The sequence below is a fragment of the Leopardus geoffroyi genome, chromosome B1, assembly GCF_018350155.1.
Source record: "Leopardus geoffroyi isolate Oge1 chromosome B1, O.geoffroyi_Oge1_pat1.0, whole genome shotgun sequence".
Lineage (NCBI taxonomy): Eukaryota > Metazoa > Chordata > Mammalia > Carnivora > Felidae > Leopardus > Leopardus geoffroyi.
Genome location: NC_059327.1, coordinates 146,174,374 through 146,201,035, shown reverse-complemented (window position 1 = coordinate 146,201,035; position 26,662 = coordinate 146,174,374).

Genomic DNA, 26,662 nt, shown 5'->3' with positions numbered 1-26,662 from the left:
TTGTAGAGGAGAATTCCAGCATACTCTCCTCATTTCAGTGAGGATGAAGAGATTGTAGATTGGCAGAAGCTAATTAGAAGCACTCTATCAATAGAGGTAAATTGGAATGATTACAATAATGGTAGACAGTAAATTATTTGCCATGAGACCAAGTAAGTATTGATTGGAGCTGCCAATGATGAACAACATATTTTAAAATCAAAATAACCAAAAAGTTGGTCATGTCCACCAGTATTCCATCATCTAACGGAAGTAATATACATGGAACCATACCTAAGAATGTCTAGAGGCACAAGTAACTTGCAGAAGACCCACATTCTGACTATGCAACTTCTACAACACTGTCATTTCTCCCTCAGCCTCATCTAGGGACTCACAAAAAATTCTTTATTACCTACATACTTGACTCTAATTAATAGATTCATCTAAATGATTTGTTGGTGCCGAGGGAAAGTGCAACTGTTACTGCCTTACAACCTCATTCATGGTTGGCGCTTAAGGACCAATGGGTGTAATTTTTAGTATTTCAGATCATTTTCCAATTTTTATGAAAGGTGTGTTAACAGCCACAAATCCAGACTTACTCATGGTCATTGGCTAATGGAACTGGAAGAAAGAAGAGTATAATCTTAGAAACAAGGGGGTTTGAGAAGTAAAATACATGGATAGACCCTTTTTAATGGAACTAAAACAGAAGAGTATTGTCCTGAATCAATGCTCATCAAAAAGCCCTTACCATAGAGGAGTATCTTGATCAGATGGACAAAATGACAATTCCTTTAACTGTGGGTCAACCTCTTTCCATAGACACATCATTACTTTTTTAATAGGCTCATGGATAAAATGGCCATCCTGTAGGAATAGAGACTATATATGGACTTAACAATGTCAGTGTTTACTTCTGTAGGGTGATTTGTTCACCATTACTTAATCCTAATTTACCAACAGCAGCAGAACAACTTATCCTCAACCTTTTATGTCATAAATCCACTAGTTTTCTATTGCTCCATAAAAATTATCACCAAATTAACAGCTTGTAGCAACACACATTTGTTATTTCACAGTTTCCATGGGTCATAAATTTGCATATGACATAACTGGGTCCTTTGCTCAGGGTCTCACAAAGCTGCAAGCAAAGTGTTGAACAGACTGTATTCTCATTTGGAAGCTTGATTGGAGAAGAATCCAATTCTAAGCTCATTCAGTTTGTTGGCTATATGACTGAGGGCCCTGGTTTTTTGCTGACTGTTGTCCAGAAGCTGTCCACATTTCCTTGATATACAGTCTTCATGAACATGGGCACTTATTTCATCAAACCACAAGCAGAGCTGGTTTTATGAGCTTGTATTCTACGTGGTCACAGATGTCCTGTGGTTACAATGCCCCACACTTGGTTTAATGTTCTTCTGTAGCAGTTTTGAAATTCTTAACAATTTTTGAATAAAGAGTCCCACATTTTGCTTATGCATCGAGTCCCACAAATTATGTAGCCAGTCCGACCTGCAAGGAGAATCTCTAACTTTAGTGTGTTAAGCTGGAGTCTTTAATAACATGATGTAATCACAAAAATGAGATCCATCACCTTCTACCATATAATATAATCACAGGAATGACATCCCATTACCTTTGCTATAGTATGTTGCTTAGAACCAAGTCACAGGTCCTGCCCACACTCAGGCGAGGGAATTATAGAAGGGCATGAATACAAGGAGGTGAGGATCATGGGGGCCACCACTAGCATCTTTCTGCTATAATAGCATAAACTGGAGTAGAGTAGGTGGAGGGCAGGTCTTTAGAAAGAGTATAGATCAGATTTCTTGGCCTGCCATGCTTTTGTTAGCACCACTATTGCATGGAGTCTCTGATTGTCTTATTTATGGTCACTGTATTCCATACAGCACTGACTCCAAGGAACTGATTTTTATATTTAATAGTTTATCCCTTACCATTCACCTTCTACGTTGTCAAAATGTACTTCTAAATATCAACTTATAGTGCTAGGTGGGAATGCAATACCCTGAGAGGCTAGGATGTTGTCTCATATGAGGCATTATGTGCTTGAAACCTGCAACCAGCGTGTGGTGCAGTTTTCCTCACAGCCAGAATGCACAAATTTGAGAAGCAATGTTTTTGAAGTGGTGGTTCACAAAATTATACCCAATGCTGTATTTATAAAATTTTTTGCATCTTGTCTTCAGAACACTAGTTCTTACTAGTTTAGAAGACTTAATACCTAAAATAAATGGTTTCATCAGAGAACATTAATAAAGTTTAATTGAATTGAAAGTGCACAGATCCTGGGTGCCTGGATGGCTCGGTTGGTTAAGCATCGAACTCTTGGTATTGGCTCAGGTCATGATCTTGAGGTTCAGGAGATTGAGCCCCACATTGAGCAGGCTGACAGCATGGAGGCTGCTTAGGATTCTCTCTCTCCCACTCTCTCTGAATCTCCCCAACTTGTGCATGCTCCCTCTCTTTCTCTCTCTCAAAATTAATAAATAAACTTTAAAAAAAAGTGCGCAGAACCAACTGGCCATTTGGGCAATTCATGCCACTAGACAAATAAAAAGGAAGTTTGGGTGTTGGCAGAGGTGATTGATGCTGTTTATGAAAGCTACACAATGCTACACAATGAGGACAAAGAAGAATATGGATAAAATCCTTTCTTTATAATTTTTATTTGTTTTTCTTCTCTAACTTCATTTTCTGAGAACTTCATTACATCTTTGAAAAGCAGGGGCTTTAGTTGGCATCTCTGTATCATTATTCTAAAAATAAAATTTCTTATTTTTCACTAAGTATGATGTTTGTGGAAGGTTTTTAAAAAATGACTTTTAGTTAAGCACATTTTCTTCTATTTTTGGTTTGTTACTTTTAAAAATCATGAATGTGTATTGACTTTTTCTAATGCATTTTTTCGTTAATTGGAACAATCATAAGTTATTTCTTTAATCTGTTAATATGGTGAATCACATTAATTGGTTTTCTGAGGCTGAGTCATTTTCGAGTTCCTGGAATAAACCCCACTTGGCCACCTCTATCTCTATTTGTTCAGTGCTGAATGTGATTTGTTAACTTTTTATTTAGGATTCTGCACCTGTATTTAAAATGGCATTCACATACAGTATTCCATTCTTGTATTGTCCTTGTCCAGTTTTAGTTTTAAGGTAAATTGTTGGAGCACCTGGGTGGCTCAGTAAGTTAAGCATCTGACTCTTGGTTTTGGCTCAGGTCATGGTCTCACAGTTCATGGGTTCAAAACCCGTGTCAGGCTCGGTGCTGACAGTGCAGAGCCTGCTTGGGATTCTCTCTCCCCCTCTTTCTCTGCCCTTGCCCTGCTCACTCTCTACCTCTCTCTCTCTCTCAAACTAAACATTAAAAAAAAAAATAAAAATAAGGTAAATTGAGTAGTATATTAGTTAGCATTCAGTTTAAGACAACAGATTCTCTGCTACACAAAAAGGGATTTATCCTATAGGATGTTACATGGCTTACTTAGAGATATATCACTAGAGCTGAAGGGGACTTTTACCTGAATTTTCAGGAATTACACCCAAATCCATATTGTAGAACTGGGTCATCAAGATAGATAATGCCAGTGATGCAATCAAGAATTTAAAAAATTTGAAAAATTATGCCTGCCATCTCTGCTATAATCAGGAAGCCAATGAGGTAGGAAGTTACCCATCAGGTGGGATCCAGAGACTTTTCTATTGCCAGTTCCAGAATCACATTACTTCCTGCTAGTCATGAAGTCATCTGTGGTTAGGACACTACTGCTAGCTACTGGCTCAGGAACCAGCTCTGGGTTTGTCACGATACACTTGCAGCCTAGTAGATACCACGACCCTGCCTCCCTCCCCATTTGATTCTCTTCCAAATTGAAGTTTCATATGGGTTAAGTTACACAGCAGAGACTGAATCACATCTGGAATTTAAGCAAGAGAGATTCTGAGAAAACACAATGTTTTATATGGTTTCTAAGGAGGTGAAATAGGTACTGAATGAACCAATCCAGATTGGTGTCAGTGTGTAATTCTCCCTATTTTCTATGATCTGAAACAACTTGTATAGGATTGGAATGATATGTTTCTCTAAAGTTTTGTGAAGCATGCCTGTAAATTTTGTCCTGAAGAATCCTTTAAACCACACCACTTTAATTTATTTTATGTGTGAGAAAAGGGGTAAGAGAAATCATATTTATATTAATCTGTAAATGAGTAAAATGTCCTTGGAAGCATTCATGAATAAATGACAAATGTTAAGATGCTTTTGGGAAAGATGCAGGGTAGTTGGAGGATATGGTGGGGAAGAGAATTTTTACCATAAATACTTGGAGTATTTCGAGTTTAGAATCATATGGATACTATCTATTGAAATATGGAATATATAAAAAGTAATGGCATACTATTACTTTGTGATTTTAAGGATTTCCTCTTCACCTATTCCTAATATATGGCTTTTGTGACTTCTTTCTTTGATTTTTTCCCCTTGATTGCCAAAAACTTACTTATTTTATTAGCCTTTTCAAAACTAGCTTTCAGATTGTCTATTCTTTTTAATTGTTTCTTTGCTATTTCTTTAGTGTAAGGAATAGCTCCTTCCTGGAGCTATTTTGTTGGGTTTTCTCTCTCTTCTCTCTAATTTGAATATTTACTTAACAAATTTAAATCCCCTTCTCCTCTTTTCCCAGCCCTCATGAATACAGTTAAAGTTTTAAATTTCCCTCCAGATGCACTGAGTTTATCCTATGCATTTTAATATATAGTACTTTTACTTTTTTGTTTTTTTAAACTGTCAAGGCCATTTTTATTATTCATTTTAACAAGTTAAATTCTGTTGTTTGTGTAAGCTAATCTTTTATTTATTTTTTTAAATGTGTATTTACTTATTTATTTTGAGAGGACGAGAGAGCTTGAGTAGGGGAGGGGCAGAGAGAGGGAGAGAGAGAATCCCAAGCAGGCTCTGAGCTGTCAACGTCTAGCTGGATGCAGGGCTCAATCTCATGAACCAGGAGATCATGACCTGAGCCGAAATCAAGAGTTGGGCACTCAACCAACTGAGCCACCCAGGTTCCCCTGTATGTTAATCTTTTAAGTGCAGTAGACTCTACATATTATGGCATCTTATTTCCACGTATCATATCATAAAAAAGAACAATAAATATGTCATTCTGTTGTGGAAATCAAGGAAACAAAATCAATCTACTCATTTTGATACCTTAATTAAATTCCTAGGAAGCCTCCTCAGCTTAAACATGATAAAAACCAAAAAATCTTTACGAAACCTATACTATAATAACATTATAATTATGTTGTAAAATAACAGTCTACAATTTCTTTTGGTTCACTTGTAGTTTATTTAAATTCTAGCTACTTAACATACAGTGCAATATTAGCTTCAGATGTAGAATTTAGTGACTCATCACTTACATACAACACCTAGTGCTCACAATTTTTTTTTTCTTAAGGTCAAAATGTAAAGGCTAAAAGTTTTGCCTTGTTCCCAGATTTCTCTTTTTGCATTCTTTTTCCTTCTTCAGACTATTCAAGATTTCTTCTCTTTGTCTATTCATCCCATCAAAACTAGGACAAATCTTAGAATCTATCATTGACACTTAATTTGCTGTCTGGCTATGTTCATTGTGAAGCTAATTTAAATTTCAACCAACTATCTGCATTTAAAAGCTATTCTTTATCTGTGGGTTTTAAGAGTATCTGTGAGAGGTGGGGCTCTCTCTCTCTCTCTCTCTCTATATATATATATATATATACACTTTTTTTTTCTAGATGGGGAAAGGTAGAGGGAGAGAGAGGTAGTAGGCTCCATGCTGAGCATGGAGTCCGATATGGGGCTCAGTCTCACAACCCTGAGATCATGACCTGAGCCAAAATTGAGAGTCAGACGCTTAATCAGCGGAGCCACCCAGGTGCCCCTGAGGTGAGACTATATTAAAGGGAGAGTCTGGGAGACCCCTGAAATGTCATGAAGCATATAAAACTGGAAGCCCTGAAAAAAAAGCCTGAAGTTTCTCTTTCAGTGTAACTTCAAATGGGGGGCCAGACAAATTAATTTATCTCTATCTCTCCTCAAGCCTGCTTTTTTGAGGAAACTGTTCAAGGTTAGAACCCAGTTCCAGAATCTCTGAGGATGCCAAATACCTAAGCCCTTCCAGATTAGTACCATCTGTCTTACCTGGGTGTGCTTATTAGGGTATCATCTTCCCTCCATGCCTCTTGCTGCTTGCTATACTGCCTAATTATCAGTAGTCTTCTTCTTCTTCTTCTTCTTCTTCAAGTTTATTTATTTATTTTGAGAGAGACAGAGAAAGTGCAAGCGGGGAGGGGCAGAGAAAGAGGGAGGATCCCAAACAGGCTCTTTGCTTTCAGTGCAGAGGCCCCATACAGGCTCGAACTCACTAAACTGTGAAATCACAACCTGAGATGAAATCAAAAGTTGGATACTTAACTGGCTGAGCCACCCAGCCGCCCATCAGTAGACCTCTTCTTAAACCCAATCTTTGGCAATCTCTGTTGCTTTGCAGATTTTTATTTTATTTTATTTCATTTCATTTCATTTCATTTCATTTTTTTCTGGCACATTTACCTTTAGCACAATTCAAGAGACATATGTTGGTCATTTACTATGCACAAGACACTGTGATAAGCACTAATTCTAATTATTAGTTTGTAATAAAGCTTTTCTCATGACTAGGAATGTATATAACTCTAATTTCTAATTCTAGATTTGAAGTTTCTAGTAAAAGTACATTAGAACATTGCTTCATTACTACTTTTACTAATCTTTTTTTTTTTAATTTTGTGTATGACTTGAGGAAATGACATTCTTTTTTTTTTTTTTTTTTTTAATGTTTATTCATTTTTGAGAGACAGAGAGAGACAGAGTGCACCTGGGCTGGGCGTAGGGGCAGAGAGAGAGAGACACACACAGAATTTGAAGCAGGCTCCAGTCTCTGAGCTGTCAGCACAGAGCCCCGACGTGGGGCTTGAACTCATGAGCCACGAGGTCATGACTTGAGCAGAAGTGAGATGCTCAACCAACTAAGCCACCCAGGCGCCCCTACTTTTGCTGCTCTTTTTGGCTGCTCATACTGCTTTGCATGATAGTTATATTTATGCTAATTACTTCCTCTGTTGGATTTTTAAAGATTTATTTATTTATTTTGAGAGAGAGAAAGAGAGAGAGAGAGCACACTCGCATGAGCTGAATAGGGGCAGAGAGAGGGAAAGAGAGAATCCTAAGCAGGCTGTGCACTGTTAGTGCCCCACTCAAGGCTCCACGTGGACCCAAACCCTGCAACTGTGAAATCATGACCTGAGCTGAAACCAAGAGTATGATGCTTAACTGACTGAGCCACTCAGGCACCCCTGTCCTTGTTGGGTTTTAATCCCTTAAGGAGGCTACATTTTTGCACTTGCCATAAGAATTAGAAACAGATCTTTAACACTTTGCAGGTTCTTAAATGTATGAGCATAAAAGAATGATGAATATCAGAAGCTTTCTGTATTCTCAGTGCTTGCTGAGCTCTCTGAAAAAATTATATATACATATTCATAAGCTTATTACGAAGTTTATTGACGTAAAGGATGGATAGCACATGACTTATAAATAATAATAAAATATATCATGTTTTTTATTGTGAATTTTATATAGCCATTTGATTTTCAGAATTCTTTCACTGACTTTTACCAAACTCTTATATCCAAGCTGCTCTATGGTTGCAACTGATGAGTAGGTGTGGTTACAACATGACGTCGGTTGACACTTTCACATACAACATGACGTCAGTTGACACTTTCACATACCTTAGCAAGTAAGAGAAAAAAAACCCAAAGACTGATGTCAGAACTTCATTTGTTTGTCAATCATGTGGGACTTCTTTACTGAATCAGATAATAATTTACAAATACGGAAAGACTATTTATTTTTTCTGCTATTCACAACATGGTGTGACACAATACGCTTTAAAGTTTAATCTGAATTAATAACATTTTCTCCATAATTTTTAAGACCTGACTTGTATCTAAAAATAAATAGAAGTCATTTCTCTTCTTCTATTTAAGTACCCTGTTGGATATAAATGATAGTTACCGGTAGTAGAATAAATTTGAATTTGCTGGTTGAAAGTGGTTACTCTTGGCATCTCTTTTTCTATTGTACAGGTTCATAGTTGGGTCTACCCACTATTCCTTTTTCATTTATAGATTGTTCATGTAAACAAAAAGGTGAATCCTACTATAGGGAGAGATTATCAGAGATTTGGCCTCAGCTAGTTACATAGCTAAGGAAATCACAAATCACTTTTCCCTTTCTGGGCCTCCCACTTTTCATCCACCAATGAGATTGAATGAGATGAAACAGATGATCTCTAAGGTTTTCTTTAGCTTCTCTGATTTGTGGTGGTAGACTATTGTTTTTACATATTTGCTGCTTCTTTCTGTGACAAGTCGATGATTCCCTATCCTGTGATGTCAGGCACAGCCATGTGACCAGCAGTGCCCTTCCTGTGGAAAGATTATGCTCAGCTCAGTGATATCAGGTATCACTGGAAGCATGCATTGGTCAATGGGACAGAAGCAGAAGTTATGTGTGCCACTGCTGATCCAAAGGTCTGAGAGCCATCCTAGGTTCTGCTCTCTCCCCTTTCCCTCTGCCATAACAATGACAAAACTTCACACAGAGGTCCCTTCTCTACCTGGATCTTGAAGGAGAGAGAATGTGGAGCACAGAGCTAACTCCCAAATGACAAGTAAGATGACATCTTTGTTGTTGTGAGCCCCTGAGAGACTTGGATTTTTGTGACTGCAGCATTATAGCTAAAGATCTTTAGATTGCAAAATCTTTAATAACTGAATATCAGTTCATACTTAAAATTTAAAAAGCAATGACTTCCAATTAAATTTAACATAAAGTGAATAAACGTAATATATATATTCATGTATATGTCTTAATCCATGTATGTATCCTCAGACATCACCCCTTCAATCTCATCTCCCCCAGCCCTTCTCTTCCCTTCTGGATCTCTTGCCTTCATTAAGTATATATTTATTTTTAGGTATGGCAACCTAAAAAAATAACATAAGTATGGAATTTACCTTAAATTTCACTATATATACTATATTACTTAACCTACTGTTATATATAAATATTCTACATATCTACGCAGAATATTCCTTTTAACTTCTGCCTTGAATTCTTGAGTGGTTCTTCCAAGTAAAACTGAATATTTTTCAAAAGCAATTCTTCATCATTAAGGTATTACATGCTACATCATTAAGGTATCACTGAAATGAAAGTGTTTCTTAGCAGTTTATGATTTCCAAATATTAATTCAAGAGCAAGGAGTTCTCCTGAAGTAATACAACTTCTTGACTCTCTATTTGTTGTAATTTTAAAATTGATTAAAGAAGTTGAAAATTCTCCAAGCTTGCCAATGCTTTATTTGTGGCTCAAGAATATAGACTCAATTTCCTCTTTGCTCCCATTGCAAAGGGAACCTGAAAGTAAACTCTAGTTGTCTCTGGAAATGACTTATCTGCATGAACTTGTATCTTCAATATCATCAAGGTAATGTTTTGCAGCAGTTTCACTACTTTATGTATGTTTCCTTTGTTTGCTCATTAACTTTCTTATTTTTGGAAACCAATAATGTCTCTAATACATATCTGAATGGCAGCTCCATGAGGCTTAGAGACTTGCAATATTTTACATTCACATTTGACTCATGATATTCTCTCAGAATCAGCATGTGAATCTCTTCTTCTGTGTTCAAGGCAAAATTTTTCTAAGTGACCATCACATACAACTAACTTGCTCTTTATGGTTTTATTGAGATAAATTCACATGCTGTACAATTCACCCATTTAAACTATACTTCTCAAGAGCCTCTAGTATATTCACAGTTATGGATTCATTACTGCAGTTGATTTTGGAACATTTTCATTATCCTGAAAAAACATCTGCATCCCTTAGCTGTCACCCTTCAATCTCCTCATCTTCCCCAGACTAGGCTGCTGTTAATCTACTGTCTGTTTCTATCAATTTATCCATTCCTGACAATTCTTATAAGCGTGATCTGCAATACGTGTTCCTTTGAGACTATTTTTTTCACCCAGCATAATATTTTCAATGTTCATTCATGTTGTGACACGTATCATCACTTCATTTCTTTTTATTACTGAAAAATATGTCATTCTATAACTATACCACATTTTGTTTATTTATTCACCAATTGATGAAATTTGTGTTTTTCCACTTTTTGGCTATTTTGTATAATGTTGTTATGATCATTTGTGCATACATTTTTGTGTGAATATATTTTCATTTCTCTTGGGTGTATACCCAGGAATGGAACTGGTAGATCATATAGTAATTCTATGTTTAACCATCTGAGGAACTTCCATACTGTTTTCTGAAGTGACTGCAATATTTTACAGTTCTACAAGGAATGTATGAAAGTTCTAATTTCTCTCCATCATTTATAACACTTGTTATTATCTATCTTTTTATTATAATCATCCTATCGGGTGTGAAATGGTGTCTGATTATAGTTTTGATTTGCATTTTCCCTGATGACTAATGATGTGCAGCCTTTCATGTATTTACTGATCACTTGTATATCATTTTAAAATTGGCATTATTTAACTTTATTATTGAGTTATAATAGTCCTTTTTATGTTCTGGATACAGATCAAATATAGGATTTACAAACATTTTCTCCCATTTTGTGGGTTGAACTTTGACTTTGTTTTTGTTTTTGCTTTTTTCCTTAAAGTTTATTTATTTATTTTGAAAGAGACAGAGACAACATGAGTGGGGGAGGGGCAGAGAGAGAGGGAAGGAGGCAGAATCCCAAGCAGGCTACATGATGTCAGCACAGAGCCTGACGCAGGGCTCAAATTCATGAAACTGTGAGATCATGACCTGAGCCCAAACTGATTCAGATGCTTAACTGACTGAACTACACAGGCACCCCAACTTTTCACTTTCTTGATGGTGCCCTTTGGAGCCATGAAAGTTTTTAATTTTGATGAAATCCAGTTTATCTATTTTTCTTTTGTTGCTTGTGCTTTTGGTGTCATAGCTAAGAAATTATTGCTTAATATAAGATCACAAAGATTTTTGCCTGTGCTTTCTTCACAAAGTTTAATAGTTTTTGCTCTTACATTTAGATCTTTGATACATTTTGAGTTAATTTTGGTATATGGTGTGAGGTAAAGTTCCAACCTTATTGTTTTGCATGTTGCTATTTAGTCGTCATAGTACCATGTGTTGATAAGACTATTCCCCACTGAGTTGTGGCATTCTTGTCTAAAATCTGTTGGCCATAGATGTATGGGTTTATTTCTGAATTCTCAATTCTACTACATTAATTTTTATGTCTATCCATATGCCAGTACCACATTATCTTGATTACTGAAGCTTTCCATTATTGCAAAATGATCATCTAATTTCCAAATTTATGTTGTGTTGACATTTACACATACTTTGATTATCTCCTTTTTAAAGTTTATTTATTTTGAGAGAGAGAGCAGGAGAGGGCCAGAGAGAGGAGGGGGGAGAGAGAATCCCATGCAGGCTCTGCACTGTCAGTGCAGAGACCCACACAGGGAAGCTTGATCTCATGACCTGTGAGATCATGACCTGAGCCAAAACCAACAGTCAGACACTTAACTGACTGAACCACCCAGGTGCCCCTAACTTAATCATCTTTTGGTTGTACTTATGAGGTCATTGGTACTGGTATATCCTTTTGATTTGAGGTTTTACAGAGTCAATAAATCATAATGATTATGGGCATAATGGCTATGGATTTGAACTGACTGCACCACTTCCTAGATGTGTGAACTTATATAATCCTCTTAGCTTCAACTTCCCATTTTAAAATGGGAACAATATTTCTTATATCAGTGGGCTTTTATATTAGAGGATTAAATGAGCTAATATATGGAAAAGTGTTCAGTAAAGTTAGGTTTTATTTTCTTGGACAGATGCTAATTTGTATTACATATTCACCATGTGTGTACAATAGCAATATACTGGCTTATACTTTAAGAAATAGCAATAAGCTCCCAGGTATTGGGAGCTCATTTTTTTTCAGTAAGTATGAGAGAAAACGAAGCTAGAAGAGGAGAAAAATAAAGCAAAGCTGCTTGTGAAGAAGTGAGGGGAGGAGGAGGCAAAAAGAATCCATGCATGGTCCTTCTCCAGGAATTTAAGGAAACTTCCTTCTCCAATAATTCTTTGAAAATAGTTTAAATAGTTGGTCTGCCTGCAAAGGCTTGCAGCCTCTTTTGCAGACATCAAGGAATGTGCTTTCAAAAAACCTCTTGGAATCCCTTCTCAGAACTTATTATTGAGTATGAGCCTTTATGAGACTGAGCAGGGCAGGTTTTTCTTAACTTATTTCAGTTCCTAGATTATAATTCCCACTGTATTTTTAAAGATAAGTGTTTTTTTTAACAATAATAGCTCTGTTAAAAACAATGATAGCAGGAATTTAAAGGACATAGGCTAAGCATTTTCCAGCATATAGCAATTAACCTACTAAAGCTCAGGCATTAGCATTATCACTGTATTGAAAAGGTCCTGGGCTCCCTTTCTGTTGCATTTGTGAGAACATTTGTTAACAATTTTCTTTTCCAAATTACAACCGGGGGGAAGCTTCAGTGGCTGCATCCACAAGTAGCTCAAGTGAAAAGAAAGCATGTTGGGGACTGTGAACAGTCAGTGATGCAACACGAGGTGGCACCCTTGTCCCATTGAGTTCTGTAGAGCAGCACATTAGACAAAGGACACAACTTCAAAAGATGTGGTTGGTCTGCATGCCATTGGGAGTCTGCCTAACAGACTGAACAGTTAACCAGGCACAAAGCCATAGGTGGGTTTGAGAAAGTAGACTGGTACAGGAGGTCAGAGGGTTACTTAGTATGGTGACAACCTAAGAAAAATAAGACACAGTGTCTGGACAGTGCTTTACAGTATACTTATTATTTATCTTTATCACCCATTTTAATCTTTAGAACAATCATCTTTTCACTGCTGTTCCATACACACTCTTAAAGCAAATATTAGACAATGACATTTCTAGGCAGAAATAATGGCTCCTTGTGGCATTTGGGATAAAATTCCTCTTTGTTTCCAATCTTTTTCTTTTCTCATTACTGAAATGTCTAAAGTTCCTGAAATGCAACCTGCTTTCTTGTCTCTGTGATTTCATGCATGATATTATTCTACCTAAAACTTTTTTCGTCCTTTCATCTTCATGAATGATTCCTGTTCCTCCTTTCCAAGTCCACACAGATGTCACCTCCTCTTAGTTGCCTTCCTTCACTGCCTCCACCAGGCAGGAATGTGAGGATTGAAGCTAACATATATAACATATCTAAAGTACCTAACACAGCATAGAAACCTAATAAATGGTATCTATTGTTATGGTACAGGTCCAATAATTTTATTTTATTTACATACCAATAATTTTCATTTATGTATTCATGAGCATTTACTATTTTCTGAGTTTGTTTTTAGGTCTGTAATGTTATTATTGTTAGGTAATGACCAGAATGCAATATGCCAAGTGTAAGATTACATTTTCTGTTTTGTTTTCAGTGTTCTTCCTATTTCATTCAATAAATACTTTCTCAGTTCCTATGTACAAGTACTGTTCTAAACACTAAGAGAATGGGATTCAAAAATGGATAGCATAACAAAGAAACTTATTGTATTGTGATTCTTAATATTTTATTGTTCTTTAAAATTTCAGGATTAAGTTGCATCATTGTTATGATGGTATACTGGTAATAATAATGCTTTTCCTGGATTATAACTGATAGGTTGTTTTCATTATTTTCTAACTACAGTTATAGTTTCTACTGGTTTATGTTAGTAATTCCTAAATGCATTAACCCTTGCCACAGTAATTCTCTTAACACTTTTCTGCTAATTAACACTGCCTCAAAACATTTTCTTCCTATTCATTATTTTATCTTTTGATTTAAAAACCTCCCTAAACCCATTAGAAGACCGTAACGTCCAGCATAAAATTTGTCCCTTTTTCTTTCTTTCTTTTTTTTTTTTTAACGTTTATTTATTTTTGAGACAGAGAGAGACACAGCACGAACGGGGGAGGGGCAGAGAGAGAGGGAAACACAGAATCGGAAGCAGGCTCCAGGCTCTGAGCTATCAGCCCAGAGCCCGACGCGGGGCTCTAACCCGCGGACCCCGAGATCGTGACCTGAGCTGAAGTCGGACGCTCAACCGACTGAGCCACCCAGGCGCCCCGTGTCCCTTTTTTCAAGAGCTTATGCAGAATTGTGAACTAAGGCCTTTGAATGGTCAGGATTCTGGCACGAATCAGAAAGCACCTCAAAGTAGGCAATTTGATAGGAGGACTGCTTTAAAAGTGTGGGCAGAGTTTAGAAAACTAAGTTATTCCAGGGTTAGCAAAATGGGGGAACCGTGCTCCCCAAGGCCTCAAGAAGCAAAGGAAGGGAGCAGATACTGGGACCCAGGAAGGGCAGCTGTAGGGAGAAGGCTGTCTTACCAGAGCTGAAGCTTTCCACAGAGAGATACAGCCAATCCATGGTGAGCAGCCTGGAGGGAGCCTGGGAAATTAACATCCTCACCTCATTCTCCGACCAATCCCAGTCTGCCACCAGAGCTTCCCGTTGACGGAAGCCCCTGGCACCTGGAGGGCAAGAGATTGGGTTGGTGCAGGTCACCCAGGTTAGCTTCCTGTGACATGTATCAGGGGGGAGAAGAATGTAGCATGGATATGGAGAAGCAAGTGGAGCAAATTCAGCACAGGTCTTGTTCATAAACTGAGAAATGTAGCGATTCATGTTTTTTAAACTAAAAGAAATATGAATTTATCCCTACAGTTTGTTATCTTTTCTACAGGTCTGTCCCCCTTTCATGAAAGAATATCCTCTCCTCCCTACTTTTCCCATCCATAGTTCATTCAATCAACATGTATCAAGTCCTTCTTTGAGCAGGTTTTGAGGCACAAATTGTTGAGTCTCAAGGGTCACCCTCAGGTAGGGGATAAGAGAAATAAACAGAGCTTCACCTTATAGAGTACTGTAAGCAATAATGTATTAGGGGAATATATAGGGGCAATAAGAGCTCAGAGAGAGTGTGATAACTCCGGATCACAGGTTGTCTGTGAAGGCTTCCTAGAGGAGGTGATTCAGGAAAACTCCTTGGTGGAGTTAAATTATTTAGTTTCTGTTTCTTCCCCATATTAATTTAACTCTTATTTAATTAACCCTTCAAAGATTTACAGTCAATCATGTGACTATGAGTCTTTTTTCTTGCTTATTTTCCAATTTTACTCTCTTAATTCTTAATTTTGCTTTATCCAGTTGCTTGAAATGGAGATCAGCAATTTGTCCAATTCGGATCTCTAGTACTATTTTTATCACCTTGCATTTGGAATGACCATCGTGATATTATTTTATTAGGGAAAATTTTAGTGTTTTTAGAATTGCTTAATTGGAAGCTGGGCTAAAGACATTCTACGTAAGTGTAATGAAATTATGCAAGTAATCAAGGAACCAGGGTAAAAGGGAGGTCCCTATCTTCATAGACCATGTTTGTGCATGTAGTTAAATTTTAATACTGTCATGAACCACTATGAACATATATTTTTGGACACATTTCTGATCTGTCTTTGGATAAAATACAAAGTATGGATTACTATGTCAAATGGTATGACCATTTTTATGGTTCTTGGTACATATTGCCACACTACATTCAGAAAGATTGTACATTATTGTACACAAATGTTGTATGCTTTCACTATTGCTGTGAATAATATATTTTTGATATTTTCTAATTTTTGTTTGCTCCTTCTTGTTAGGCTGGCTGTTCAGGTCAGTTTTACTATAGCAATTTTACCCTGACAACAGTAATTGCTTCAAGTTTCCACCTTTTTTTTTTTTTTTTTTTTTTTTAATTTTGAGAGAGAGAGAGCAGGGGAGAGAGAGAGAGAGAGCAAGTGGAGGAGGGACAGAAAGAAAGAGGGAGAGAGAATCCCAAGCAGGCTCCACACTATCAGTGCAGAGCCCTATGAGGGGCTTGAACCCATGAACTGTGAGATCATGACCTGAGCTGAAGTTGATGCTTAACTGACTGAGGCACCCAGGTGCCCCTAGTTTCCACTTTCTTTGTGTATTTCCAGAACCAGCATTATTGTGCTGCCACAGAAATACAAGCAACTGTAGTGGTGCTCTCTCCTTAGATGTCCGGGTCAGCTTCCTCCATGATTCATATACTATTCTTCTATTTTGTGTATGTTTGTAGTTTCCTATCATATGTTCTGATGATCAGATAATCTCATATTTTCCCTTTATTTCTAGGACATTTTCCATTGGGTGTTGGAATTTTGTTGATTTGTAAGAGTTAAATCACCTGGTCCATCAAGCCTGGAGGCAAAACCCCCCATTATTATTATTATCATCATTTCATCTCTGTTATAATTCCTGATAAGTGTTCTTTCTCCAGTTCAATTTTTTGGTGTGTTTTCTCTCTTTTTTTCTTGATCAATTGTGCCAGAGGTTGGAAAATTTTACTTATATCTTTAAAGAACCATTTTTGTTTTTAATGAATTTCTGTTTCATCTTTGTTTCCCATTCCATCAGCTTCTGCTTTTATCCATGTTGTTTCTTTCTTATATATATATGGGTCTTCTTCCTGCTTTTAACCTCCTTCTGCTGCTCCCTTTGACAGATTTTAACAGGAATTTGCTTACAACAGGGAAACAAAATTGTCAGAGTCAGAGTCCCAGCCTTACAAAATAGAGAAAAGAAGAATGGGTTTGGATCTGAGAGATAATCCCTTAAGAACCCACTAATATGATCCAAATGATACATTTTTGGAATAACTTTTATTTTCCAGGGGAGAAAAATACAAAATGCCCTCCTCTTCTTTTCCTCCTTCTCTCCCTTTTCCTCTCTTCTCCTCTCCTTCTTTTGTGACAGCACAGGTAAAATCATGGTTATATATGGAAGAACTGGAAAGACTATGCTATCCAAGTCTTTCCCAGTATACACACTGCATTCCTGAAACACAGCATTTGCTGTAAGATTTAAAAAACTGCTCTTGCACTTAATGGTATGGTGAGTGCTAAGAGCCAGTGCTTAAGTCAGATCTGGATTTGAATCCTGATTTAGTTACTAACTAGTTACTAACTATGGCCTTGGGTAAATTACTTACCTTCTCCAAGCCTCAATTTCCTTATTTGCTCTGAGGGCTTAAATGAAACAGTATTTGTAAAAGTCAGTGCTTGGTACATGATGACTTCCCAGTAAATGCTAGGTTTTATTATAATTATACATATTCAAGCACTATGGAATATGTTTACTCTCATATGAAACATTATAGAGATACCTATCATCTACTAATGTCCTGAAGTCCAAAGGTAGAGGAACTGAATGTTTAAAAGCTATCACGGCCATGGAGTGGACATTATGTGAAAAAACAAATATTTGGATAAACACCAAGAAAGCCAGAGGTGGTTGAAATATTAGCTGGCTGACAACATAATTCGAGTTGCTTAATGATACACAAAGGCAATGCCAAACATTCCTTTTAGATGTGTGCTATTTTTACCTTTAAGTTCTTTCTAAAGTACCTAAGATTTAGGGAAATAAGATATTTTTATATTGTAAGTGTATGGGGTATGCTCCCCTTCAGAGATTTTTGATTCCTGGAAGTCCGAGAGACAGATTTTTTTTTTCACAGTGTTTTCTTTTTCTTTTATGTGAATTATATTACTTGTAAATTTCTTGTCTTATGATTTATGTACTAGTTAAAATGTATTAGACATCTATTTTTTTTATGTTTATTTATTTACTTTGAGAGAAGGAGGAAGAGAGCACGTGAGGGAGGGGCAGAGAGACAGGGAGAGAGATAATCCCAATTAGGCTCCACGCTGGCAGCATAAAGTCCGGATGTGGGACTCTATCGCAGCAACAGAGAGATCACGACCTGACCCTAAATGAAGAGTCAATGCTTAACTGACTAAGCCACCCAGGGTTCCTTTATTAGACATTTAAATAATTGTCTTTAAGAAGGAGCAGCAATTCTCCTAGGCCCTTTGTCCCTATTGGAACTGGGTAGCTTTCTTTGCACCAGCCTATATACTAAGTGGCGGTCAAAAGCCTGTATAATCAGTTCAATTTCTTTCCGCAAACGTGATCTGAGCACTTAAAAGAGGCCAAAGAACTTTGCAAACAGGCCAGGCATCCACGTGCATGCACTGATTGACAAAGATTAGCAGAGCACAGGAATTTAAGCCACCATCAGGGATGTCATTTTAGCAAAGGGTGGGTGGGTGGGGGGGCATTCTAAGCAAGCATAACTTAGGAGTAGTTCATTAATATACACATTTTTGGCTAATTAAAGCTAATGTTTCTGAAAAATTCCATGCTTTTCTTTTGAGTACTTTGTGGTATTTTACAACTTATTTTCTTCTTATCCTTTCATTATAAAACTTGCTGTTTTTCTCTCAAACTCTGATTTCCATTCAGCTGGTAGAGTTGAATTAGGCCTCAGTATTGCGGCGAATCAGACACATTCCATGATTATCTTCAGTTAACTTGGATTGTGATTCACAACCAACAATGTTAAAATAAAAATAACACTCTCTAACTTTGTCAGCCTGTTAGCACTCTGATGTAAGAGAAGCTGATAATCTTTTAGTTTTGCAGATGCTGACTGAGGCCCAGATGGGTCAGAAAACTCATCAAATGGCGGAGCAATTAGAGCCGATCACAGGTCAGAACTCAGGTTTCCTAACTACCCACTCAGTGTCTTCTGTGTCCTCAGCAGATTTCTCGCTCTACGGATGGTAGTCCAGAGCCTTCGCATGCATCCTGGAGTGCACATAGGAGATTCAATTACTCTAAAGTGTTTGGTCTCCCTGTCAAAATATATTTGCATCATTTACCTTTGAAAATTTTCATGGAGTGTGTTTAATAGAAACAAGATTGCCTTAACTTTGTTGTAAAAAGCCACCTGGAGCTCTTGGTATACACTGCATAACTGGGTAAACATTGGACGTAATTTGTGATTTGGCAAGACACCAAATGCAATGAGAAACAAAGGGATTAAGGGATTATACATAAAAAGTCCTTAGAATCTATATTTTTCTATTTTAAAAATAATATTTCTCTATGGAAGTGCTATAGCTATAGCTACATTATAGAATATCTGGAACTTCAGTGGGAGAAAAATTCTGCTTCAATTCAAGATATGTAATCACATGACTATTTTGTTTACTAATTTACCCACTCTCTTCTCCTATGTATCTATTTTTTTAAATATAATTATACTCACAGTACACACATAATTTCCATTCTGCATTTCCTTTAATATCATAACCTAATGACTCTTATACTTTCAAATCAGAAAATTCAAAAGGGAAAGATAAATTGTCAAATACTTTTTTTGTTTAACGTGAGTCAGTTGCAAATTGGTCACTGAAAGGATGGTAAAGTTTTAAATATGTAAGACTTTTAAGTGAAATTTGTTAGGCCAAAATAAGATAATAATTACAAAATAGTGTTCGTTTACCAGTAAAAATAAAATTTTAAAAACATTTTTAAAACTTTTTTTAACGTTTATTTATTATTGAGAGATAGAGAGAGACAGAGCATGATCAAGGGAGGGGCAGAGAGAGATGGAGACACAGAATCCAAGCAGGCTCCAGGCTCTGAGCTGTCAGCACAGAGCCTGACGTGGGGCTCAAACTCATAAATTGCGAGATCATGACCTGAGCTGAAGTAGGATGCTTAACTGACTGAGCCACCTGGGCACCTCAATAAAAAGCATGTTTTATGGAAAGCACTTAACAAAGAAAACCATGAGTCTTTTGGTGATTCTCCAATTTTCCAGGAAAGTTTTTTTCTCTTGCATTTCCATGCTCAAAGTTTTCTTCCTAGTTAGCCTAAGGCACCCAACTGATATTTTTTGGGACTTAGTAGAATTTGGACTCGTGGAAGGAATATAAAAGAAAAAAGGAAACAATATGATATCTGGAATTTGTTTAAAAATAATCCAGAAGAAAAAGATCAGTTACAGATGAAACATCACCATAAACGTTGATAATTTCTGAACCTGGGTGATGCATACATTTTATTATTCTCTCTGCTATTACGTAATTTTGCAAATTTTAAATAAAAAGTGAAAACAAAATATAATGGTGCAACTTTTGTCTGCCAAGAAAAATTCTTAGAGAAGCCTTGAAATCTAGGTTTTGTGGAGGAAGAAAAAGGAGTTTTCCAAATTGCTTATTTCCGATTAATGTCAAGAACCAGATCAGAGGGACTTAGATCATAGTTTCTTCCCACTTTGACTGCCTCTAATGATGATGGTTAGGCCATGAGGCTTGCGATGCTAGGGCAGAAGAGGGATTTGAGGAAAGAGAAAAGCCTGAATCTGCCTATTCTGTCCCTAGGAGATTGTGAGGAGAGAGAGCAAGACAGCCATGAGATAGATACACATGCTCTGACCTCCTCTCTCCAGGCTGAAATCCTGGAGGGGAGAAGTGTTAGGTCAGTAAGGGCCTGGGTACATTTATTCTAGTGAATGAATTATGATCCACTCCTCTGGTGTGCTGGGTGTCCACCGCTCTGCAGGGAGGTGCTGCTTCACCATGGGGAACACTAACAGAATACACAGGTAGAGCAGTAAGGATGGGTAGAGACAGGGTATGCTTCACACTCCTGACCCTTCCTCACACTCTGCCCTCTGTGTCCTCTCTCTTCATAGGCTGTAGATTCAGGAACAGATAGCAAAGTGTCCAGAGATGAGTTCTTACCACCTATACCTCAGGAGCTGGGCATATCCAAATTACAAACGCAGACCTGCCGCTTTCCCCAATGTTATGAACCCTGTGTATTCGTATAGCTTGATGCCATGGAGGGGAAAATGTTGGGGGTAGGGGCAACTTGAAAGAGTAGGCATTTAAACAAAACAAAACAAAACAAAACAAAACAAAAGACAGAGTTATGAAGCAGACTATTTCAAGTAGGAGGGCTAAAGATACTACTATGGACTGAATTGTGTCCCCCACCAACATTCGTATATTGAGGCCCTAATCCTCAGTGTGCTTGTATTTGTAAATGAGACATTTGAGAGGTGATTGGCTTTAGATGAGGCCACAAAGGTGGGACCAGAGCTTGCTCTCTTTCTCTCTCTGCTGTGTGAAAACACAGGGAGAAGGTGGCATCTGCAAGCCAGAAAGATAACTCTCACCAGAACCTGGCCATGCTGGCACCCTGATCTAGGATCTTCAGCTTCCAGAATTGTGAGAAAATAGATTTATGTTCTTTAAACCACCCAGTCTATGGTATTTTGTTATGGCAACCTGAACCAATACGGATGCTATACTTCAAAAATAAAAATGTATCCATGTCCCTACTACTCAGTGGGAGGGATTCACGATGACTTGTGGAAAACAAAAAAGCTGTGTTTTTATCACACATCTGAGTGTATTGAGAATAACTTTTAATACCACTACAGTGATATACATACATGGCAATTATTTTAAGCCATGCAAAATGGTTCTCCAAGCAAGTTAAACCAGTCTCTAACCTAGCTTCTGGGATTCTACTTCATATGCAAGATAAATAATCTGTGGGCGTGACACTGTGGCCATCTGTGGCCAGTTGCCCACTGATACCACCTTCCCTTTCTAATGGGCTCTCAAGTACCCCTAGATAACAAGTGCATTTCCAGCCAATCTCGGGACTGGGTTTGTCCATGTGACTACATTCCAGCCAATGGGATGTAAGTAAAATACGATGTCTACCTTTTCTGGGTATGCCTTTAAAAAGAAAGAGGCTACTTCCCTTTAGCTCTTTTCCCTCTTCCCACAGCTGGAGGATGGAGAGAGTGGAACAATTATCTTGAGTTCAGAAATGGATAGCATCATATCATGGATGGCTACCCTATCAGTCCCAGACTGCTTATATTTGGACTTAACTTACAGGTAAATAAAGTTACTATCTTATTTAACCCACTGTATTTTGAGGTCTTTTCTTATATAGAACATTAGTAATCTAAAGAATACTAAAGAATATTTTATATTATATATATATATATATATATATATATCTTAAAAAAAAGGAAGAAAAGCAGAAGCACATTCTAACACTATTCTGTATCTTGTTTTAGTTTTTAAATTGTTAGTATACTTCAATAATTTTTTCATGTTTTTTTTCTATTGTTATTCTATCCAATGTCTACAAAAATTCTACACATCCCATTTATTCATATGATAAATGTTTTTTGGGAACCTATTATGTTGCCTCCTTAAGTACTTGCTGTGACAGCTTATGAGGGCAGTCTAGGTATTAATGTCCCGAGAAACAATCTTCATTCAGTGAGGGGTAGAGATGGTGACAATTCTGAAGTGTGTTCCATTCAGTCACACAAGAAGTCTCCAGTGAGATGCAGCCACAGTTCCCCATAGTAGCAACCTACCCACCCACATCCTTCATTAGCTTTCCTCTCTTTCTTAGCTTACTTTCCAATTTCCTCACTCTGCCTTCAGAGATCACCTCCCATAAAAACTCTGCACCCATTCCTGGTCTCTGATAAATGGTTTTGGGATAAATCAAAGTCAGACAGTGGTCTGAGGAGGAGACTTTTGAATACAAGCCTCACTACTCAGAAAGTATCCTAAGAGGAATGAGCAGATCTAAAGGGCCAGAGTTGGGAACATGCATGGAAATTTTGAAGAATAACAAGGAGACCATTTGGCTGGAGTGGGGCATGTCAGGGGAGAGTGGTAGGTAGTGGTAGAATCTGAAGCAGGCTCCAGGCTCCAGGCTCCAAGCTGTCAGCACAGAGCCCGACATGGGGCTCAAACTCACAAACTGCAAGATCATGACCTGAGCTGAAGTCGGATGCTTAACCCACTGAGCCACCCAGGTGCCCCAAGTTGGTGCTGATCTTTGCAGACTGTGATAAGGATTTAGGATTTTATTGTAAGTGTTAAGGGGAAGTCTTTGGATGGTGTGAGCTGGGTAATGATGCAATATGATTCAAGTTTCAAAAAGATTATTCTGGATATTCTTGTTATATGTGATGTTGAGCACACACGCTTACTTATCTCTACTCCTGATCAAAATAGTAAAAATATAACAAAAACATAAACTTACAAGGACCAAGAGAACTGGAAAATGAGTAACAGCACTGAAGAAATACGTAACAAAATTCTAACATCTGGAAAGTGGATAGAAAAGATTTAACATTAAATGGAGAAAGCAGAAACCTAAGAGACTTGGGGAGAGAAGCTGTTATAGGCTGAATTGTATCCTCCAAAAGAAGACATATTGAAGCCCAACTTCTATCACCTCAGACTGTGATCTTATTAGGAAATAGTGTCTTTGCAGATTTAACCAAATTAAGATGAATGAGGTAATTAATATGGGCCTGAATCCAACATGACTGGCATCTTTGTAAAAAGGGGAGATTTGGACACAGAGGCAGGCACACACAGAGGGAAGGAGTTGGCAGAATACACAGGGAGAATGTTTGTAGGAGTATGTTCATGCATGGGAGGAATTAATATTGTTAAAATGTCCATGCTACCTAAAGTGATCTGCAGATTCAGTGCAATTGCTATCTAAATTTCAATGACAGGGGCGCCTGGGTGGCTCAGTCAGTTAAGCGGCCGACTTCGGCTCAGGTCATAATATCATGGTCCGTGAGTTCGAGCCCCGCGTCGGGCTCTGTGCTGACAGCTCAGAGCCTGGAGCCTGTTTCAGATTCTGTGTCTCCCTCTCTCTGACCCTCCCCCGTTCATGCTCTGTCTCTCTCTGTCTCAAAAATAAATAAACGTTAAAAAAAAATTAAAAAAAAATAAATTTCAATGACATTTTTCATGGAAATAGAAAAACAATCTTAGAACTTGTATGGAATCACAAAAGACCCTGAATAGCTAAAGCAGTCTTGAGTAAGAAGAACACAGCTGAAGGCATCACACTTCCTGATTTTAAACTGGGGCTATTACAAAGCTATTGTGATCAAAATAGTATGATATTGGCATAAAAACAAACACATAGATCAATGGAACAGAATAGACAGCCCAGAAATAAACCCACATATATATGGTCAATTAATTTACAATAAAGGAGTTAAGGATGTACAATGGGGAAAGGACAGTTTCTTCAATAGTAGGAAAATTGGATTACCACAAACAAAAAACAGATTGGACTCCTGTCCTTGATATATAAAAATCAAGTCAGAATAAAGACTTGAATATAAGGCTGAAACTATAAAGCTCCTAAAATGAAACATAGGGGGTAATTCTCTTGACATTTGTCTTGGCAATGACTTTTTGGATTTGACAACAATAGCGAAGGCAACAAAAGTACAAACAAACAAGTGAGACTGCACCCAACTAAAAAACTTTTTTGTAGCAAAGGAAACTATCAACAAAAAGGAAAGGGAACCTACTGAATGAGAGGAAATATTTGAAAGCACGTATCCTATAAGAGGTTAATATCCAAAATATACAAGGAACCCATACAACTAATTAACAAAAACCAAACCAAACTAAAACAGAAGCAAACAAAAAACACCCCAAATAACTCAGTTTAAAATGGGCAAAGGACCTGGATATACATTTTTCCAGAAAACATAATGATCAACAGGTATATGAAAGTCACTCAAAATCACTATTCATGGGGGAAAAGCGAGTAAAAACCACCGTGAGATATCACTTCACATATTAAGATATTGATTATTAAAAAAGATGAGATAGGGGCACCTGGGTGGTTCATTCAGTTAAGTGTCTGATTCTTGATTTTGGCTCAGGTCATGATCTCACAGTTCATGAGTTTGAGTCCCACGTTGTGCTTTGCACTGACAGCATTGAGCCTTCTTGGGATTCTCTCTCTCCTTCTCTCTCTCTGTACCCGCCCCCCCCCCCCAACACCCCACTCACACACACTCTCTCTCTCAAAATAAGTAACTAAACATTTTTTTTTAAAGGTGACATAAATACTGGCAAGGATGTGGCAATGTAAACTGGTGGAAATTTAAACTGGTACAACCACTAAAGTATGGATGTTTCTCAAGAAATTAAAGTTAGAACTGCCATAGGATCCAGCAGTCCTACTCCTGGGTATATATCCAAAGGAAATTAAATCATTATCTTGATGAGATATCTGTATTTCTATATTCATTGCAGCATTATTTACAATAGCCAGGACATACATAAGTATCCACTGATGGATGAATGGATAACAAAAATATGATATATAAATATATAATAATAATAATAATAATAAATATATATATATATAATGTACTATTATTCAGCCTTAAAAAAAGAAGGAATTCCTGCCATTAACAGTAAAATGAATAAGCCTGGAGGACATTATGTTAAGTGAAATAAGCCAGACAGGGAAAGGCAAATATTGCCTGGTATCACTTGTTAGTGGAATCTTAAAACAAAAAGTTGAATTCATAGAAACAGCATAGAATGGTAGTTGTGAGTGGCTGGTGGGGGTATGTGTGGGAAAATGAGGAGAGGTTGGTAAAGGGTACAAACTTTCAGTTGTAAGATGAATAATTTTTGAGGATCTACTACTGTATAGCATGATGACTATAATACTGATAATAGTTGATAACATTATATTGCATAATTTAAAATTTACTGCAAGAGTAGATCTTAGGCATTCTCACCAATAAAAAAAAAAAAGGTAACTATGTGAGGTGATTTATGTATTAATTAACTTTTTGTGGGAATTTTTCATGATGTGTATATATATATATATATATATATTCTATCATCTATTATCTATGTATCTAGTCATCACATTAAATATATTACCATTTTATTGATTATTACTCAATAAAGCTGGAGAAAAAGAAAAATAGTTGCAAATGGTAATGGTTAAAAAAGTAAATCAAGGGGCGCCTGGGTGGCACAGTCGGTTAAGCGTCCGACTTCAGCCAGGTCACGATCTCGCGGTCCGTGAGTTCGAGCCCCGCGTCGGGCTCTGGGCTGATGGCTTAGAGCCTGGAGCCTGTTTCCGATTCTGTGTCTCCCTCTCTCTCTGCCCCTCCCCAGTTCATGCTCTGTCTCTCTCTGTCTCAAAAATGAATAAAACATTAAAAAAAAAAGTAAATCAAAAAGAAAAATAAAATAGTTTTCAGTCTCAGAATAACTATGGTTCATAGGAATAACAGAATAATTTTATTTCATAGCTCTATCACCAACAATATTTAACACAACAATTTACATTATTTATCATAAATGTCAGACAAGAATCCACCAAATTTACAGTGAGTGATAAAACTATGATACTCTTAAGGTGCTACCTGCTAGAAGTTCACTTTTCTTTGCACATGTGATTATTATGATTTGAGAAAAGTATATGTAATAGACAGATATACCTAAATGTTGATTGATTTTTACTTGAGCATGACACATGCATTTCTAAGTATTAATTTGTAGTTCCTTCCTCCCTAATATCTCAACTGAGGCTCACAAAATTTTTTCACTCATAACCTAAGGATATTTTCCTTTCTGCCATATATATATATATATATATATATATATATATATATATGTATATGTGTTACACATATACATATATATATGGATTTCTGTATGTGTTAA